Below are 20,000 nucleotides of genomic sequence, written 5' to 3'. Positions count from 1 at the left end.
ATGTCTTTCCCCTATTAAGAAATCTCAGATTACGTGGAAACAAATGTTGTTGGGGGATTTCACAGCTTGCTCATCTAACTTGTGGAATACAATCCATGCATAATATATCTGGTGTATTTGGATAATGCATAATGATTTTGTGTTTCATAATGCAGAGCCTACAATTCCCCAGCCCAAGTAATGCTTTGTGTGTGCAGATGAGGTTGATTCTCAAGGCGGATGACACGGTGTGCCAGGCTCAATGATCCAAGATTGATGTAGAGGAATCTTTAGCAATCAATGAAGCCAGAGATGAATGCAAAGAAAAAATCCAAAGCGTCAAAGCTGACCTGGAAAGACACAAGCAAGAGTGGACAGAAGTTGCGAACAAGTTAGAAGAAGAAGATGCTGAGTTGGCTAGGATCATTCTGGAACTATTTGCTGTGAAGAATTCTATAGAATATTAGACCTTGAATTAAGCTTCTCTTAAAAAGCTTGATATGTTGTATTGAAGACCCTTTTTTGAATAATACTAATCATCTCGTTCTATTTTTTTTTAAGGATTAATTCGGCATTAAGGAGGAAGACATAAGATTCATGGAAAGGATGATTTTAATATGATAATTGGTCCCTTGCCCCCTTTACAAGGTGTGTGCATATGCTACCACCACACATGCCACATGTTAAGGCATGACACCAAGCATCTCGGGGTGTCACCTTTCCACATCATTGCTTACATAAGATCCTTCTAAGGGACTGTTCCCACACATAAATGAACACTAACGAAATGTTCACACACACTAGGGTCTCTTTATTTGAACCCACACTAGAGTGCTAGTTTACAAAACTACCTAGAATTGGTTTATTCCCACATTAATCACTATTAATATTTAACACAAGTTATGCTTGAAAGGAACTCATGAAATCCATGATTTTAATGGATTTAAAATTTTAATTATGTCTAATCACACTAATATGATTGTAGTTTATGAGGCTAGCATTCATTATATTACTTATTTATATTTCTATTCAAGTAACCATTATAGAAGTGAAACATGAAATTATAAGGATCTTCTACTTGGTGGTGTCAAGGCTTCTCTTTGCTAAGTAGCTCAATAAATGTTATGATTTGATGAATATATATATAATATGTTATTTGTGCTTAAGCATAGTATCAAAGGTATAGAAAGCCCAAGAGTTTTATCACAAGCAAGGCTTGTGGAAACCTGTTTTTTTCATTTCTTATGAAACAATCCAAGTGATCCATATTTCATGTATTTTTCGTATTTACAAAGATGCATTTCTTATGAAACAATCCAAGTGATCCATATTTCATGTATTTTACATCATTTGCAAGAGATGCATTCAAGTATTATAAAGAAGGTTTAAGTGATAAATAATAAAAAGTGTGACAACTACTACCATGCAAGATTCCCATTATAAATAATTTGTATACTTCTAGGTTAAAGCATTTAACTAATAAATAGTTCATGTATTTTACATATTTACATAAGACTCAAGCAAGTATTACAAAGAAGGTTTAAGTGATATAGTAAAAGTGTGACACCTATTCAAGTATCACAAAGAAGGTTTAAGATTCCCCTTATCAAGATTTTACTATTGATTAAAGCATTGAATGATTTCAAGATAATCATTGTGTTGCCAATGTCACGATGTGAGATATCAATCAAATCACTCACATGGAAAAAAAAAGTCTAATGATAGAAAGAAAATCGATGATTATTAAAATTTTAACAAGATGTTCTCCCATGAGAAAATGTTTCAAAACACATAAAATAAATAACTACCTTTTGAATTGTGATTCTCAATGAATGATGCCAAGAGTTGTGCCTTTTTACACTTAAGCTTACATTTCCCCATTCTTTAAATAGATAAGTGATATGTATTAAAAAATGTATGTCACCATATAATAGTAACAAGGCAAGACTATTTTATATTGAACAAGTATTATGATAACTTTTTATCATTGCTCAAAACAAGGAGTAGGAGAGTCTTGGTACACTTCATCGAATTTTCTTTTAAAATTATAAGCTATTAGTTGTTAACAAGTCAAATTCATAAGATATTAGTTTTGTTAACAAGTCAAATTCATAAGATTTAATCATGACATGACTAAAAAGGCCTTTATTCAAATCAAGAGGCATGTTCCTACTTTGTATATATATATTCTAAGATGTTAACAATAGAAGGGTTTGATTTTTGATGTGCAAGTTGCTAAAACCTCCTAGTAGTGTCTCATTTGAAAAACTATATACTTGCTTCACAAGATTTTTGATGCTACTAATTATTACCACCTCAAGAATGGTTGCTTCTATAGAACGACTTAATCAAACCATCTCTTAATAAGTTTAAATTTTAATATTTATGGAGGACTCACACAAACTAGTGACATGCACAAAACCTACTTATACATGCTTTTATACATAAAGTGACTAATAGAATGAAATAGATAGGTGCGTGTGCACACATGCACGCACGCGTGTGCACACACACACACACACACACACACACACACATCTTGTAAGTGTGCATGCACATGGGGCAGAGAGAGAGAGAGAGAGAGAGAGAGAGAGAGAGAGAGAGAGAGAGAGAGAGAGAGAGAGAGAGAGAGAGAGAGAGAGAGAGAGAGAGAGAGAGAGAGAGAGAGACCTTTTCAAAGCGGTGGTGGTTTTGACTTGAGAATGAGTATTAATAGTGTATTCGTGTCATATTGATGGGTAATTTATGCAAGGTGAACAACCTTCTTCTTAGTAGGAGGAGGAGGACCCTCTAGAATTCCAACAACCATGTGAGCATCTATTCTAGCCCCACCTATTATGGATACTGCTACTGATGGAGGGGGGGGGTTCATCCTCAATGATAATCTCCCATAACCCCCTAGCTATCAACAAGATTTTCATCATAAAGCTCCATATTGATAATTAGAGCCATCAAGTCTATCCTAAGTGGACATATACCCAAAAACATCAAATCCTCTATGTGACATCTCTCTTCACAATCATGGATTTCTTTAAGCAAACGATGTGCAGCACTAGAAAATAGGAAAGCCTCCCCTGTAAGAGAACCCTTGATGCACTCTATATGCTTGCAAGAAAATATTGAAAGATGATAAGGATGTGTACATAAGACATGGGTATTTGTCAAAATTTAGGATGTGATTGTCGAAGTATACTAGGAATAAAACGCCTACTTGAGTGAGCAAAACTAGGCGCGAAAGTGCTTAGAGTTTGTATAGGTATAAGAGTGCCTGTGGATGCTTCCGCTACACTGATTCACCTCGTGTAAACAAGAATCCCTAAAATTCCTAGTAGAAAAGACTTTGATTTTTCCCCAAAACTAATATTAGTATTAAAAAAAGCCCCAAATATGTTTACCTCGCTCTAATTATACGCCCTAGCTGAGAGTGGGCAATATCACAATTTGAGTGAGGAGATAACCAACACATTATCATAGAGTTAATTGGGCATTAAGGAGGAAGGCATATTTAGAGTCATGGAAAGGATGATTTTATTATGATAATTGGTCCCTTTTATATGAGAGGCCCCCTTTACAAGGTGTGTGCATATGCTACCACTACACATGCCACATGTCAAGGCAAGACACCAAGCATCCCTAAGAGGTGTCACCTTTACACATCATTGCTTACATAAGATCCTTCTAAGAGTCTGTTCCCACACATAAATGAACACTAACGGAATGTTCACACACATTAGAGTCACTTTATTTAAACCTAAGCTTACACACATTAGAGTGCTAGTTTACACAACCACCTAGGATTGGTCTATTCCCACATTAATCACTATTAATATTTAACACAAGTTTATGCTTGAAAGGAACTTATGACATCCATAACTTTAATGGATTTTTAGTTATGTCTAATCACACCAACAAGATTGTAGTTTATGAGGCTAGCATTCATTATATTGCTCATTTATATTTCTATTGGGTAACCATTATAGACATAAAACATGAAATTATGAGGATTAAGTGCTACATTTTACTTGGTGGTGTCAGGGCTTCTCTTGGCTAAGTAGCTCAATAAATGTCATGATTTGATGACTATATATAAAATATGGTGTTTGCACTTGAGCATCTTATCAAAGGTATAGAAAGCCCAAGAGTTTTATCACAAGCAAGGCTTGTACTAAGAAACCATCTGTTTTCATTTCTTATGAAACAATCCAAGTGATCCATATTTCATGTATTTTTCATATTTACAAAGATGCATTTCTTATGAAGCAATCCAAGTGATCCATATTTCATATATTTTACATATTTACAAAGATGCATTCAAGTATTATAACAAAGGTGTAAGTGACAAATAATAAAAAGTGTGACAACTACTACTATACAAGATTCCCCTTATCAAGAATTTGTATACATCTCTAGATTAAAGCATTTAAGTGATCCATATTTCATGTATTTTACATAAGACTCAATCAAGTATTACAAATAAGGTTTAAGTGATATAGTAAAAGTGTGAACGTTTAAGATTCCCCTTATCAAGGTTGTGTATACTTATAGATAAAAGCATTGAATGATTTTAAGAAATCATTGTGTTGCTAATGTCACGATGTGTGATATCAATCAAATCACTCACATGGAAAAACAGAATGTCTAATGATAGAAAGAAAATCAATGTAAAAAGATGTTCTCTGAGGAGAAAATGTTTCAAACCACATAAATAAATTATTATCTTTTGAATTGTGATTCTTAATGAATGATGCCAAGAGTTGTACCTTTTTACACTTAAGCTTACATTTCCCCCTTCTTTAAATAATTAGGTGATATGTATTAAAAATTTTATGTCACTTATAATAGTATCAAGGTAAGACTATTTGTATTATGATAACTTATATACACAAAACAAGGAGTAGGAGAATCTTGGTACACTTCATAGAATTTTCTTTTTAAACTATAAGCTATTAGTTGTTAACAAGTCAAACTCATAAGATTTAATAATGATAACTTACATGACTAAAAGGGCCTTTATTCAAATCAAGAGGTATGTTCCTACTATGTATATATATATATATTCTACGATGTTAACAATAGAAGGGTTTGATTTTTGACATGCAAGTTGCTAAAACCTCCTAGTAGTGTCTCATTTGAAAAAATATATATACTTGCTTCATAACATTTTTGATGCTACTAATTATTACCACCTCAAGAATGGTTGCTTCTATAGAATGACTTAATCAAACCATCTCTTAATAAGTTTAAATTTTAATATCTATGGAGGACTCATAGAAACTAGTGACATGATATATTATACAAGCACAAAACCTACTTATACATGCTTTTATACATAAAGTGACTAATAGAATGAAATAGATAGGTGCGTGCACACACACACACACACACACACACACACACACACATCTTGTAAGTGTGCACATGAGAGAGAGAGAGAGAGAGAGAGAGAGAGAGAGAGAGAGAGAGAGAGAGAGAGAGAGAGAGAGAGAGAGAGAGGCTTTACGACCTTTTTAAAGCGTTGGTGATTTTGACTTGAGAATGAGTATTAATAGTGTATTCATATCATATTGATGGGTAATTTAAGGAAGGTGAACAACTCATTAAGGAATCTATTATATAGATAAGGGTAAAATAATGAACAAGACATTGGTTTCTTGATTGCTCCCCTCGAGATCTTTCTCGAGGAAAAGCAATTAACAGAAAAATGGTGACTTTCTTTCGGATGGCCAAATATATTGACACCTTTCTCACCCTAGTGAGAAACTTTTTTAATTTAGAGACATGCCACATTCACACAATTCTAGGCAATAATCATTGTATTACAACTTTGCAAACATTTGTATAGGAGGTAATATCGCTACTAAGCTCCTTTAATTTTGTGATACTCTTTTGTCTACAAAATACTAAGAAGGCAAAACGATAGGAGGTGAGCCACAAAAGACAAATCCCATAAAATCTATTTCTATTCCTTGGCCCCCATACCTTATACTGCTAGTTGTGAGTCGGTGACCATGTGACCTTGCTCTTATATCCACGTCTTGTGAGGAGCTTACTTAACTTCGTAAAGGAGGCCTTTATAGCTTTTTTAGCTAATATTGGTTAGCTTCCCAAATTTTCCTAAGGGGGTACCTTGTTGATACTACTTAAAAACTTAGCTCCCAAGTCTCTTAAGTCTTAAGCCCTTGTTAGGCTCATATGAAGCGCACAAGTGCTGGCCTATAATGTTGCGATGCCAGTGGAGTGTTAATTTCACCTCTACCAAGAAGGACTTGTTGCACATGCATCCAAATTTCTAGCTGGTGGTTACGTCTCTAGGATTTGCTAATGGAGTGTTAATTTCACCTCTACCAAAAAGGACTTGTTGCACATGCATCCAAATTTCTAGCTGGTGGTTACGTCTCTAAGATTTGCTAACAAACACACGGTTGGCTTTGTGCATGACGCATTCCTTATAAAAATGCGATTACTGTGGCTTTAACTTGGTTGGTGACCTGGATTAATGACCATCGCGTAGAAGCCATGTCATTTAAAATATGGATGCATCGACTGGTCGTCCGTTTCATCTGCGAATCATTGCAACATCTAATCTCAAATTAAGGTTGTCAGTGGAGCCTAAGGCGTCCCGTGCGACGTCGTGAGCTTGCCACTGCAATGGGTGCTTGCAGAACATGTGTTGGGTATGGAAAATACATCCCTCACTACTTGGACAATAGGGAGAATGTGTGGTAGGGAGAGGGAAAATTCGCTGCACTGAGATCTTACTCACAAACGTAAAAAATCCCCAAAGCTTGAGATACTTTGGACAGAGTAGCTTTGATTGGTGCGAGGCATCACATGTAGCTCTTGGGCTGGGGGGTGTGCTAGACGCCTTAGCTTTGTTCTCCTCGCAACGTGAAGCCCTTACTGGTCGGATATGGTACTTAGACCTTTGGGATTGGTTGTAGGAGCGTCCGACACTAGCCTACAGCGGACGCTTTGAAAGGCCTAGCCTAATAAACTGAAATTATTAGGCTAGGGTAACCTAATAAAACTAAAATTATTCAAATTTGCTAATCTCTTTAAAAGAAATAAAAATAAAGCGCTGCTATATTAAAGGATAAAGAAAAAATGCTTTTTCAAGAAGCATAATTTATATCAAAATGTCAGAATTTCATGCAATCATATTTCTCACTTAGGTGAGATGCTCAAATTTGCTAATCTCAAATTGAGGTGTGGAGGAGCCTACGCCCGGGTCTTGTGTGATTGCCAATTGATATCACATAAGGCTAAAATTATTCAAAATTCGAAATTAGGCTACCGGTCTTCTGTTAGCTAGGCCCTAAATTAATAATTCAGAATTGATTTCTTTTAAAAAAGTTAAAATTTAGGGTACCGGTCTTGTGTGATCGACACGCGTGGATTTTCTTTAGACTTTAAAGCTTATTCGTTGTCCTTTTCCCCCCTTGCTTTCCATAGGACCTGGGCCTGGCCTCTTCTTCTCAAGTTCTCACCTGAGAGCCCCTTACCGCACGCATCGGATCTCTCTGTCACCCAGGTCCCAGTGTCCCCTCCTCGGCCTCTCTCCACTGTTGATTTAGAGATATTTCCGTGCTTTCCCTCTGCACCGGAGCTCGTAAGGTCCCTTCTTTTCCCTCTCGATCACGTCTCCCACCTTCGTTATCTCCTCTGAATTTGCTCCCTTTCCACTTTCCCATCCTTTTCTGTCAACCTTATCCTTTCGCACCTGAAACCCTACCTTTTCCGCAGGGGCATTATGTCCTAGAAGCCATAGAATTTTGGAGCAGATACCCTGGAACGGTGTAGATTCTTACTCTCCGAAACCGAAACTTCAGCAATATCCTGCAAACCTAACATTTTGCCGGGGGAATTCTTGCATTTTGCAGCCGGACCCCTTACATTCTGCAGCAGAAACCCTCGCAGTTTGGAGCAGAAACCGTAGCAGCAATCTTAACATGTTGCGTCAGAAAACCTAGCATTCTTCTCGCATCACAGGTCTCGCATTTTGCTTCAAAAATTGTAGTCCGCATTAGACCCTTCGCTGTTCAAGCGAAATTATCACATGCTGCGACAAATTCATCTCGGTTTTCATCAGCAGGAAGGTTCCGGATCTGCCATGAGTGTAAGTGGGTTCTTACTTCATCCTCAAGAGCCCTGCTGCGCCGAATTTCATCTCCTATCTCTGCAGTTCTCTGCCTACTAGCAGTAAAGAAAGCCCATCTTTTTGACAGGAGTTTGCCAAATTAAGTGTTTTGGTGCCAACCAGGGATGCAAGGCCGTAGGGGGTCTGTGTGGAAGGCTTGCCATCTGATTGAAAGAGGCGCCACAGGTTTGCCCATGTGGATGGCACTCGGCAGAAAGCTGCTCTACTTGAATTGGCTTCGCATTTTTGTAGAGTTGGTTACTGTGAATGCCTTTAAAGGTTTCGGAACTGTGAGCTAACCCTACACAAGGATTGCCCACCTGCAGAGACTTGGAGTTGAAGCTCTTTGGAGATAGGAATTTTGAGATTGTGGAGGTGAAATGACTTCTGGCCATCCACCACCATGGATCTTTGCTTTATCAGGTCTAACCTCTTCTATTTATAGTAATGTCTTTGTGTATCATCAATGATGTTTTTGTGTTATGCTTTTCATATCGATGTGTTTGTCACTTTACCTTTGACAATTGTGTCAAGTAAGAAATCAAGCATTGGCCATCACTTTGCCTTAATGTAACTATATCAAATTACAAATGTTGATCTTTCTACCATTTTTTCACTGTGTTGCAGTAGGGGTATATCAACCTAGCCATCAGGCCTACACGAATCCATAAATGAAACTCTGAATAATATGGTGGGAGTTAAACATGAAGTCTGACTTTCCTTTGACTTCATTAGCTTAATAGCCTCATCTTGAGGTGTTTGATGCACCACCTCTTCTCCCCCCTTATGTGTCAAGTGCATCCCGCACTTGGATGCCACGTAGACATTTTTGTATAGAAGGTGCAAGACCTGGGATGGAGAAGTGGTCCCATGTGAGCCCACTCCGGGACGAGTCAGTCAGGGATCCATCTCAGTCGTCCGAGGTCAGGTGTGCATTGTCCTGCACATGAGTCCAAGGTCAAGTGTGCACTGTCCTGCACATGAAACAGTGCCAGTCCGCGCTGTGAGTCTCCCTCTAGAATGATGTCAGTGGTTCTGTGTATCTGGTATGGTACCGGATGCCAGATCACTGAGTAGACAGTGGTTAGGACAAGGGGCCAGCCCATAGGGCTACCCCGGATCTTAGTGTGGGCATGGGAATGGTGTGGAATCACCCCCATGAGGGCCAGGAAGGCCCAGGTTGAACCCACCAGCCATGGAGGGGCTGTAGGACAGCCCTAGGGCAAGATTAAGGCAGTTTCCAGGAGATTACAGCCTTTATATGGCTGTAGGGCAAGTATGGGGCAGCCCATACAGGCTGCCCAGTCCTTGGATTGTGGGCAAAAGCTGTGCCCAGCCCTTTGGAAGCAGGCGCATGATGCCCAGCCATCTAGGGAGTATTGCGCAGCATTTTTGGTGATTTTTCTAGCATTTAGTGCTGACTTTTCACAAGTCGTGGGACATTGGTGCTGGCCACCTGTTTATCTACTGGCCGACTGCTGTTGGAAAGTAGTATAAATAGTGGAGGCCATAATCCCATTCATGGATCTCATTATTCACCAAGAGCTCAAGCAAATCAAGGGCTAGACAAGCCAAGGGAATTGCTAAGCAAAGGGGTGGAGAACTGAAGGTCAAGGGCAGGGATTTTCGAGCCAAGAAAAGGTCCAAGATTGCTGTATTTTCTTTTAGATTTCTCATCATTCTAATAAAGCAAATACACCATCCGTGGTGGGTGTCCTACAGAGGGTAATTGGGACCCAATACTGTGTCCTCTCCATCTCTCCCTCTCTCTCTCTCTCTCTCTATTTTTTGCACTTCTCCTTTCAGTTTGTGCGTTAATTTCCGTCGCGAAAAGAGTGCTGAATTCTGAGTACTGAAGTTACCGATTCTTCTCCGAAGCTTCCGCATATTATAGTGGTATCAGACCTGCTTCAAGTACAAAGATTCAGCAAAGAAACCAGGATTTTTTTCTCGCTCGTGTGGTTGGTTTTTAGACGCCGGTGGACTACCCCTTTCGGAGTGACTCCTGTCCCTCGAAGGACGGTTGGTTTTTAGCCTCCGGAAGCCTTCGGACGTCTCCCACACAGATAGTGGATGGTCAGATTGCGTTCCGGAAAGGAATTGCATTTTCGTGCTATGGTGAGCTCCGACGACTAGAGAGACCAAGGACCATGGGACCAGAGTACACCAGGCAGCCCAGTTAGGGCACCAGGCTTGAGTGTCACAGATATGTTCCAGCAGATGATGCGAGCAATCGCAGAACAGACAACCAAGTTGGATGAGTAGAAGGCGCGGATCTTGGCTCTGGAGGAGCGTACCCGCTCTTCAGCATCGCGTTTTCCATCTCCTCCTCCCTCTCCTTTCGTATCCCAGATTCCAGATCCTCGTCACAGGGACCCTCTCGTGGGGTCACAGCCGCAGCCAAGCTCTTTGCTTGAGTTGCAGATGCGTGCATTGGAGATCCGACAACGAGAAGACGACGCCATGCGACGCGTGGAACACGAGTGTTACCTCAGAGCTTTGGACGCCAGATTAACACCGACGGCGCCCTCGAATCATTTTCTCGAGAAAATGAACTTCAGTAAGTATAATGGTAAACTCAATCCCACAACTCTTTATTCATGGTTACATCAATTTGAAGCTTACTTTGCCGCAGTTAGGAAAACAAATACTGACAGAGTGATCTTAGCCAGTTGGTACTTGAAAGGTGAGGCCATTCCTTAGTGGACTCAGTGGGCTCATGCCCACACCAGAGCAGGTATGGTAGCTTATGTGTGAGACGAGTTTGTCCGCGACCTTAAGTAGCGGTTTCTACCGCCCCACTATCTTGAGCGACTCGAAGACGAGTTCAGGGGAGCGCGTTAGAACGCGCAACTAGTCCTTCAGTTTGCCAATAGAATTTCGACTTTATGTCTGCAATTAGGCTTATCTGATACGGACAAGAAAGGGCAGTTTTTGTATGGCCTGGACACGCAAATCCAATGGGAGGTGCGTATGCTTAGGCCAGCCACCTTTGAAGACGCACTCTCGCTTGCACAGAGTACAGAAATGAAACATAATGGTGGCAAGCCCAAGACTTCCCAACCGGCTTCTCCCAGGGCTAACGCCTCGGGGAGCAAAAGCCAGAACCAGACGGGGTCTTCCCCAGGACAGAGCCCAGGAGCCTCTGGCTCCAAGAACTCGAACAATGCGTCTAAGCTTACTCCAGACCAGAAAGCGGAGGCAGGCAAGACAGGTGGCAAGTTAAGTGCTGAGGAACTTTCTCAGTACAAGAAGGAGGGTAGATGTTTCTTTTGTCATACAAAAGGACATACTTCTCGGGATTGTCCTAAGAAGCCTCCAAAGCCCGCCGCCGCCACCTCCACAGCTTCCGTGGTGAGCTCAACTCCCCACACAGACCCCAACGGCTATCCCTAGTTCTTCAAACCCCGGTGCTTCAGTTGGAGCAATTATTAGCCGGGAGCTCGAAGATAAGTAGAAGGGCGCCCATGACCAGGAGTATGAGCGCAACGAATTGCTCAAGTCCTTTGGCTACATAGGTGGCCAGAGAGTCGTTGTCTTGTTTGATAGCGGCAGCACGGAGGATGTGGTCACGGAACAGGTCGCTAGGCGTGCCTGTTTTGAGCTGACTTCGGTGGACAAACAGGTTGAGGGTTTTAGCAGAGGCATGACAACGAGCGTCAAGTATGAAGCTCTAGGTGCTAAGTTAGTGATTCAGGGCATAGAGTTTGTGCGTAATTTTATGGTTGCCCCTCTTGTAGGAGCAGCCATAATTTTGGGTATTCAGTGGTTTCACAAGTTTCTTCCTGATGTCGAGTGGGACAAGCACACGTTCCAGATCAATCGGAATGTGTCAAACGCCCTGGTGACCATTAAGTGTGAGCCAGAAATTCCGAACTTTCCGCTCATAAGCCACTTGCAGGAGGCTAAGCGAGTAGTTCGGAAAGGCGCACAGTGTGCGATGATTTACATCCAGACAGCCCAGACGATGGCCAGTGCTTCCGAGAAGTACTCGGTTCTCCATGAAAAGTTCCAGAAGATTTTTCTTCGGGACAGCCTCCCTCCCCAGCTCCCCACGTCCAGACCGGAGGACCACAAGATTGACCTCTTCCGAGGCTCGGAGCCCCCGAGCAAGTTTCCGTATTGCCTTTCTAAGGCAATGGAATTGGAGTTGGACCGCCAACTCCAAGAATTGTTGCAAGCTGGCTTCATCCGCCCCAGCGTGTCACCATTTGCAGCACTGATCTTGTTTGTCAACAAGAAGAAAGATGGGTCTTCCCGTTTGTGTGTTGACTATCGTGCACTCAACAAGCTGACTATCAAGAGCAGATTCTCGATGTCTCGAATTGACTATATTCTCGAGAGGCTGAATGGAGCAAAGGTGTTCTCAAAACTGGATTTAAAGAGTGGGTACCACCAGGTGCGGATTGTGGAGGCAGACATCCCCAAGACAGCCTTCCGTACACAGAACGAGCCCACTATGAATTTGTGGTCATGCCATTTGGCTTGACGAACGCCCCAGCTACATTTAACTGCATGATGATGCGTGTTTTCCGAGATTTGATTGGAAAGTGTGTGTTCATATTTCTGGACGACATACTCATATTTTTAGCTACAGATGAGAGCATGACATTGATGTGGAGAAAGTCGTTAAGTTGCTGGAAAGCAACGAGCTCTATGTCAATGAAAGGAAGTCAGAATTTTATCTGTTCCAGGTGCATTACTTGGGATATATAATTAGTGCTAAAGGCATTCGACTTGATCCGGCTAAAGTGGCCGAGATTGTCAACTGGGAAGTATCTCAGACAGCCTATGAAATCAGATCATTTGTGGGTATATGCCATGCATATTCCATCCACATCGACAAGTTTTCTGACCTCTCGGCAGATCTCACCGATCTGCTAAAGGGAGTGAAAACAAGAAGGCAAAAGATTCGAATGACTCCACGAGCGTTGGAGGCATTCCAAAACCTCAAGGTGGCTTTATCAGAAGCGCCTTGTTTAGCACTTGCCTCGTGGGACGAACCATTTCAAGTGATCACCGATGCGAGTAACATCGCAATTGGAGGTGTATTGCAACAGAATGGTTATCTAGGTAGCTTACATGTCTCGTAAGTTACTGCCCGTCGAGAAGAACTACTCAGTTTATGATCTTGAACTTCTAGCAGTTATATAGGCCTTGAAACATTGGAAACATTTCTTGTATGGCCGTGATTTCGAGGTTCGCACTGACCATCAGGCATTGCGCTGGATTCAGACGATGCCAAGTGCACAGTGGAGTGATCGACAACACCGCTGGAGTCGGATATTCTAGCAGTTCGGTGGTATGATTGAGTACCTTCCAAGAAAGGCCAATCCAGTGGCCGACGCTTTGAGTAGGAAGGGACAAGTGTCTACGATTTAAACCACTAGACTTGATCTTGTTGGTACAGGACTAGAGGACATGAGATTCCGAGGAATTCGGTACACAGTGGGAACATGCATTGGATGTCACAGGTTTATGCCATTTTCTGATACGCGATGGTTGGCTTTTCTACAAAGGCCGACTGTGTGTCATGAAGTCGTTCAGGGTAGCTCTTCTCCATGATGCCCATGACGCCATTACAGGTGGTCATAGGGGCATGAATTCGACTCTGGAGAAATTAGAACGGCAATACTATTGGCCAAAGATGAGGCGTGATGTATTTACATATGTACAATGCTGTGACATTTGTCAAAAGGTGAAAGCTCCTTGTGGAAAGAAGATAGGGTTGTTACAGCCCTTGCCAATTCCTGAGGGACATTTCCATGGACTTTGTCACGAATCTGCCTTCCGGTCCGAGTAAGCGTAATACACAGTGCTTAACTATTGTTGATAGGTTTAGCAAATTTGTTATGCTTATTCCTTGCAGGGCCAATGTGACCGCCGAGGATGTTGCCCAGTTGTTCATTCGGCATTGGTACCCGATTGGCGGGATTCCTAGAACAATAGTGTCAGACCGAGATGCCAAGTTTACCAGTCATTTTTGGAGGGCACTGTTTGATAATTTTGGTACTAAGTTGAATTTTTCCAGTGCATTCCACCCACAGACAGACGGCAAAATAGAGATATATAACCAGTTGGCCTTTGATGTGCTGAAGTGTTATGTCCACGATCACCAAGGTAAGTGGGAATCGTATTTGCCTTTAGTTCAAGCTGTTTTGAATGACTCTTTTTCTTCAGCTATTGGCAGGACTCCATATGAGGCAGCGTTTGGAAGACCTTTCCAGTCGTTGTTAACCACGAGGACTTCGTCTTCAGTACCGGAGGCAAAGAGAGTGACCGAGTCTTACCAGGAGATCTTAGAGTCAGTAAAAGACAGATTGGCTAAAGCGCAAGAGGCCTACACTCGACAGGCCAATAAAGATTGAAGGGATATGAAGATTTCGAAAGGGGATTGGGTTTATCTTCGGATAATGAAGCAAAGATTGAAGCAGGTGGGCAAGCGATGCCCAAAGTTGTCTTTCAGGAGCTTCGGACCTTTTCCCATCCGGAAAAAGATTAATGAGGTGTCTATGCAGTTAAAGCTACCTCCGAGTTGGACTATGCACGATGTATTTCATGTCAGTTGGTTAAAGTCATGTGCAGGTTCACCCCCTTCAGAGGTCAAAGACGAAGCGGAACCAGACATTGTTGATGAAGGAGAAGTAATGGTTCCAAAACAGATCTTTTTGCACCGTTTCAAGCATGGCTCCGGCTGAAGACTACGACAGTTCCTCACGAAGTTTCAGGACCGAGGAACTCATGAAGCGGTATGGCTCGACAAAGAGTTCTTCGAAGACTATCCGGCGTTATTGACGGATTATTTGGAGGCTATGCCAAGTTAAGCATAAGGGGATGTCACGTGCATCCCGCACTTGGATGCCACGTAGACATTTCTGTACAGAAGGTGCAGGACCTAGGATGGAGAACTCGTCCCATGTGAGCCCAGTCCGGGACGAGTGAGCCAGGGATCCATCTCAGTCGTCCGAGGTCAGGTGTGCATTGTCCTGCACATGAGTCCAAGGTCAGATGTGCACTGTCCTGCACATGAAACAATGCCAGTCCGCGCTGTGAGTCTCCCTCTAGAATGATGTCAGTGGTTCTGTGTATCTGGTATGGTACCGGATGCCAGATCACTGAGTAGACAGTGGTTAGGACAAGGGGCCAGCCCATAGGGCTACCCCGGATCTTAGTGTGGGCATGGGAATGGTGTGAAATCACCGCCATGAGGGCCAGGAAGGCCCAGGCTGAACCCACCAGCCATGGAGGGGCTGTAGGACAGCCCTAGGGCAAGATTAAGGCAGTTTCTAGGAGATTACAGCCTTTATATGGCTGTAGGGCAAGTATGGGGCAGCCCATACAGGCTGCCCAGCCCTTGGATTGTGGGCAAAAGCTGTGCCCAGCCCTCTGGAAGCAGGCGCATGATGCCCATCCATCTAGGGAGTATTGGGCAGCATTTTTGGTGATTTTTCTAGCATTTATTGCTGACTTTTCACAAGTCGTGGGACATTGGTGCTGGCCGCCTGTTTATCTACTAGCCGACTGCTGTTGGGAAGTAGTATAAATAGTGGAGGCCATAATCCCATTCATGGATCTCAATATTCACCAAGAGCTCAAGCAAATCAAGGGCTAGACAAGCCAAGGGAATTGCTAAGCAAAGGGGTGGAGAACTGAAGGTCAAGGAGGGCAGGGATTTTCGAGCCAAGAAAAGGTCCAAGATTGCTGTATTTTCTTTCAGATTTCTCATCATTCTAATAAAGCAAATACACCATCCGTGGTGGGGGCCCTACAGAGGGTAATTGGGACCCAGAACTGTGTCCTCTCCATCTCTCCCTCTCTCTCTCTATTTTTTGCACTTCTCCTTTCAGTTTGTGCATTAATTTCCGTCGCGAAAAGAGTGCTGAATTCTGAGTATTGAAGTTACTGATTCTTCTCCGAAGCTTCCGCATATTACATTATGGCTGAGGTTCCTGTGCTCTTCCTACGCTTTCATGGGATAGTTTGGAAGCAGAAATTGCTGCTGAAGGTTAACTAAGTTTAAAGCACAGTTTTTCTCACCATTTAAATCGGTGTTGCCTCCTTAACACGCCGCCATGTGGAGTTTGTTTCACCAAGGAAGATAGGTTGAAGCTGAGTTTTTCCATCTTCTTGTTTGTCATGACCACCTTGAAATAGCAAACGTTTTTGTGTGAAGGTACTTTACGAGGAACCTTGTGAAGCTCTTCTTTTCTAAATCCTGGAAGAGTTCCCTTAGTGTGCAGCCAATCGTTGCCATTCGGTATGGACACATGGCAATAGAAGAAGGCAAAGTTGAAGGTACAAAAATCAGCAATGAAGATCATATTGCACCTATCAAAACTCAGAAATCAGCAATGAAGATAAAGCCAAATCAGTCATGAAAATCAGGTACCTGTTTTTTGACCAAATCAGTCAATAAATTTGGGGGAGGAAAAGGAATGCCATGGAAGAGCTCTGGGTTGCCCACAACTGTGGCCTGTCAATCCCATGAGGGAGGAAGCAATCCCCTTGGGAGCAAGATGGAGAAGAAGAAATAATAACTGCATGAATATTTATTAATACCACAACACAATTAACACATTTTACTATAAAATGCTATACAAAGCGATAAATTCAATGAGCTTTTCAAAAAAGTTTTCATAGCTTAAAAATTCTAGATTTGGACTAAGTTTTACCTTGACATGATAACAACTGTGTAATGCTTATAAAGCCTGCATACCCAATCAAAGTGCTCATATACAAAGTGTTCAGCTTGGAACATGTACACTTCATGTCGCAAGATATTAGAGCACATTTACCCACGTGTAGCTCTTAACGCTTACTCTGTGAGTGTTCAAGCACATGCATGAACGTGCGATGCAGATGTTTGAGCTCGTTTCAGTGCTCGATTCTGATGTTTGGAAAGTACTTACTATGTCAAAATTTGACCAGAGTTCTCAAAGTCATGCAGGGCATACTGGATCAAATGGCATATTCTGTTAGTGCAAGATCAAGGATATGGCTTTGAATCTAACAAAATGTAACTATTGTTGGGATCAAAGTATTGCTTTTGTGTGTGTGTGTGTGTGTGTGTGTGTGTGTGTGTGTGTGAACCACCTCCTAGAGAGTGGTAATGTCTTGTTTGCGTGTGAACCACCTCTTAGAGGGGTATCAAATAATATCTAGATGTTTGTGTGCTTGACATAACCAATGATGTCCCTGAGGTAACCTTTGTAGCTTATAAAGGTTCATTTACTTCATCGAAGAAATCAATCAATAGTCACATCATCGAGTCGTGTACTTTGTACTTTCTCTAGCATTGTATTCTCTCTCTCTCTCTCTCTCTCTCTCTCTCTCTCTCTCTCTATCTTTGTCTGCACCATAGCCATGGTGGTCTTGACCGTCAAGCCACCATAGGTCATGATACCAAGGTTTAAACATGGTATCAGAGCAAACTGCTCATGGTTCCATTCCCCTAGTCAGCCCTCACCAGTGTGCCGCCTCAACATCTGCCAACTAGGCGCCCAGTGCAGCGCTCCTCCATTTGCTTTCCTGCAATAGCTGCCCGCATATGCTGTTGCCGTCGCCTAGTATGGCTGCTTCTGCCTGTTAAACAACTGCTCCTGTACCTTGACTATGTGGCACCTCTAAAGCCTACGTTGACAGCGTGTCAGTCATCTTTAAACACATCTGAGCCTGTGCCCAACTACAAACTAGACATGTTAGCTCTATGTGCCAAACAACCTTCTCGTAGAATAGCAGCTGACTTGAAGAAAGGACTTTCTCCATCGCCTACCTGCATAAAATCAACAAAAACGACATCAGTAGCAAGCACTTGCAGAAATAAAAACAAAGAAGGTATTCATTAGAGAAAATTTGGGGCTTTTCAAAATTTCTACAAATCCTACTTAATTAAAGCATTAATCTTAAATACCCCATCATTTCTGAAAATTGAGGGAATATATCAAGCATTAAAAGGTTGCTATAGCCTGCCACATCATCATTTCTGAAAACCCCCATGTTTAGAAACCCTAATTTCAGAAAACCCTAAAAAGTCTTTTTATGAAAATCTCTGAGGTTTGGTAAAGAGCACTACCAGTGCAACCTCTTTCTCCGATGTTGATGCAATCAATGAAGAAGACCTAGAGCACAACATGATCTATTTAGAGCAGAGACAACATATGCCATCATTGCACTTGGCTTGTGTGATGAAAATTTGCGTCACATTTCAGATCAAAATCATGGCTGAAGCTTGGGCAAAACTTGATTTGCTCTTCGGTGCTAGACTCAAAGCTATCTTTGAGAATCACTTTCTTTGAGTTGCAACTCAAGATACGAGAAATTCTTGCTACACATGTCAACAAAATGAGGAGTCTCAAGAACTCAACCACCTGCAGTTTAGTCTCTAGTAATTGAAGATGATGCCATGGTAGTGCTACTCAAAAGCATGCCCGAGTACAATGACAACCTGGTGACTACCTTGAAAAACATTTCTAATCCTACCTTGGAGGGTGTAACTATTTGGCCTTCCTAGCATTCTATTCACATGATGGAACCCTTGCCCAGACATTGGACAGGTGGAAGAAGGCATGGGGACAAGGACCATAAGGTGTGCACTTGGAAAAGGACAAGTTTTGGTCAAAAAGGAGAGAAAAGCAAAAAGTCAAACTGAGTTGACTGCGAGCCAGGAGAACCACTGGCAAGGGGATTGAGCAAGACCAAAAAGCAAAAAGCTACCTTTTCAAAAAGCAGCTCTCGGGCCAAAAAGCAAGGCCCTAAAGCTGGAAAGCAAAGCATAAAGAACTTTTGAAAAGCTGGCCTTATTTGAGTAATATTTTATTGTATAAAGGAAAAAGAGGAAAGCAAAGTGAAAAAATAAAGCAAAAGCATGGATAGCTTTCTGGCAAGGGGATTGAGCAAGACCAAAAAGCAAAAAGCTACCTTTTCAAAAAGCAGCTCTCGGGCAAAAAAGCAAGGCCCTAAAGCTGGAAAGCAAAGCATAAAGAACTTTTGAAAAGATGGCCTTATTTGAGTAATATTTTATTGTATAAAGTAAAAAGAGGAAAGCAACGTGAAAAAATAAAGCAAAAGCATGGATAGCTTTCTGGCAAAAAGTAGGGCTCCCCTCGTGTATAAAACTAGCATGAAGCTCTTCATCATCATCAAGTGGAAGAGCTACCTCGTTGCCACCATCTCCCTTCTGCCTTTCAGTGCCATGTCAGCAAGCCGATAGGTTGAGATCATCATCATTATCCACATGCTGTTGTGTACAGATCTGCACTGTTGCTGGACTGTACGTGCCGTACAGAACTGCCGTCGCCTACTGTGCCTGATAGTGCCGTACAGAACTGCTGTCACCTACTATGCCTGATAGCGCCGTCGCCACCCGCTGTGTGCTGCGAGCGCCTGCCAGAGTTGCCACCTGTGCCAGCCAGCGCTGCCACCTGTACTGGCCGCTGCCACTGCCGCCACCAGCGCCTGGCTGTTGCTGTCTGTGCGCCACTGCTGCCTACTGGCCACAGCTTGCTGTTCAGTGCTTATGTACCGCCTGGCCGTGGCTTGCCTGGCCACCATCGGCTGAACTGCTGCCATCTGTTGTGAGTGATCTGTACCGTATAGCTGCCGTTCTGCTACATGGAACTGTTCTGGCTCATACTGCCATGTGCGGCCTCTTGTGGATTGTTTCTTTCGCAGTTTGGGTGACAAACTTACAGCTGATCATCATAAGCTTCATCGTCTACACTTGTCTCTTGTGCACCTTGTGTACAAACTTGGGGTTCGTTGGATTTGGATTTGGTACTAGCCCGGTGAGAGATCTTGTGGGTCATCCTTGTGGTGTGCTCGGCATTAGGATCTCGTGCCTCGACATTGACATCGACTCTGACTCGGGTTTCTACATTGGCATATT

General features: G+C 42.4%; 1 protein-coding gene across 4 annotated transcripts in view; it reads left to right on the top strand.

Annotated features, from left to right (window-relative positions):
• Positions 1 to 7,417: 7,417 nt before the first annotated feature.
• LOC147642062 (protein MEI2-like 5) overlaps positions 7,418 to 20,000 on the top strand; it is a 39,284-nt gene continuing 26,701 nt past the window's right edge. Inside the window, exons 1-3 of one of the 4 annotated variants that reach the window (XM_086802426.1) lie at positions 7,418 to 8,095; positions 8,205 to 8,302; positions 8,443 to 8,539. The gene's annotated coding sequence lies outside the window, so the exon portion shown is untranslated. Of the gene's footprint in view, positions 8,096 to 8,204; positions 8,540 to 20,000 lie in introns of all 4 variants that reach the window. The other 3 variants (XM_086802444.1, XM_086802418.1, XM_086802435.1) reach the window with 3 other exon arrangements.

Source organism: Cibotium barometz, chromosome 1 (assembly GCF_041138505.1).
Source record: "Cibotium barometz isolate CiBa-2024 chromosome 1, ASM4113850v1, whole genome shotgun sequence".
Taxonomy (NCBI): domain Eukaryota; kingdom Viridiplantae; phylum Streptophyta; class Polypodiopsida; order Cyatheales; family Cibotiaceae; genus Cibotium; species Cibotium barometz.
This window is presented reverse-complemented; position numbering and strand designations above follow the sequence as displayed.